Below are 1,510 nucleotides of genomic sequence, written 5' to 3'. Positions count from 1 at the left end.
TTTTGAAGGTTTCGAAATCATTGAGTGTATTTTAAAAGGTTCCAAGGAATTTTACATTGATTACAGTAATTTAATATGAGATTTTAAAGGATTTAATATATCTTAGGATATTTTTTTAGATTCCAAGAAATTTTCCATTGATTTCAATAATTTAGTATGAGATTTCAAGGAATTTTCAAGAGCTTTGCAACATTTCAAAAGATTTGAAAGGATTTTAAATATTTTAGGATGTTTTAAAAATTTCCAAGGAATTTTCAATGAATTTTAATAATGTAAAGCAATCTCAACAAGATAATTAATCTTTTTTGTCGAAAATTTAACTATGATTAAACATTAATTTTTGTATAGAAAATTAACTAGAAAAGCTAAATTTTTAACAAAAAATTATACAATGAAATTCTCAGTTGACTTTTTGGTCAGCCCAAAAACAACCATATTCTCAACAAGATAGTTGAATTATCAATAAATAAATATAATTTTTAACGTCAAATATAAATTTGAGACCATAAATTAAACAGTTAAATTTTCAATTAAAAAAATCTGTTTTGCACAACAACAAAAACAATCGAATTTACAATAAAATAGTTAAATTTTTAAACACAGAAGTAAATGCACAAACAATAAGAATAATATTCTAATAAGAAGATGAATTTTCTACCAATGAAATGAAGTTTCTCTAAATAGGACGAATTTTGAAGCAAACACGAAAGCAATTTTCAACTTCAGAAATGAATTTTAATATAAAAAATCAGTATTCAACCAAAAATAAAATAGTTAAAATTTATTTTTCAACAATATAGTTTAATTTTCAACGAAAAAAGTAAATTTTCCACTAAAAAAGATACCTTTTTAACTAAAACAGGAACAGTTACATTTTCCGTTTAAAAACTTAATTTGAAAAAAATTGAATGAACAATAAAATAGTTACATTCTCACCATAGAAATAAATGTACAAACATAAAGAATAATATTCTTATAAAAAAGACGAATATTCAACAAAGTACATAAATTTTCGACCACACAGATGAATTTGCAACTAAAAAAGAAAGTGTTTAAAAAAAAGTTTAATTTCCAGCCAAAATTGGAATAGTTATATTTGCAGTAAAAATATGATTATTAACCATAAAAAAGAAGTTATAACAAAATATAATAATTTTCAGCAAGAACAAAATTAATTTTCAAAGAAAGAGTGAAATTTAAAACCCAAGAACTGAATTTTTAATAATAATAGATAAATTTTCAAACGAGAAGAATAATTTTCTATCCATCAAGGCGATTTTCGAACCAAATATATGAATTTCTAATAGGAAAGTTCATTTTAAACCAAATAAAAAAATTTTTAACAAAAAGAATATGAAACCTCAATCAAAAAAAATGTTATACCAGAAGTTTTAAACTAAAAAGGAATGTATTCAATGAAAAAGAGTTAGACTTTCTTATTTCTTTATATTAATAATTCAGTTCGCATTTTAGCGAATAAAGTAAACAATTTTTTTAATTTACTTATTTA

The sequence above is a fragment of the Belonocnema kinseyi genome, chromosome 8 (genome assembly GCF_010883055.1).
Source record: "Belonocnema kinseyi isolate 2016_QV_RU_SX_M_011 chromosome 8, B_treatae_v1, whole genome shotgun sequence".
Classification (NCBI taxonomy): Eukaryota; Metazoa; Arthropoda; class Insecta; order Hymenoptera; family Cynipidae; genus Belonocnema; species Belonocnema kinseyi.
The sequence above is the reverse complement of the archived record's forward strand: the minus strand, read 5'-3'. Positions refer to the sequence as shown.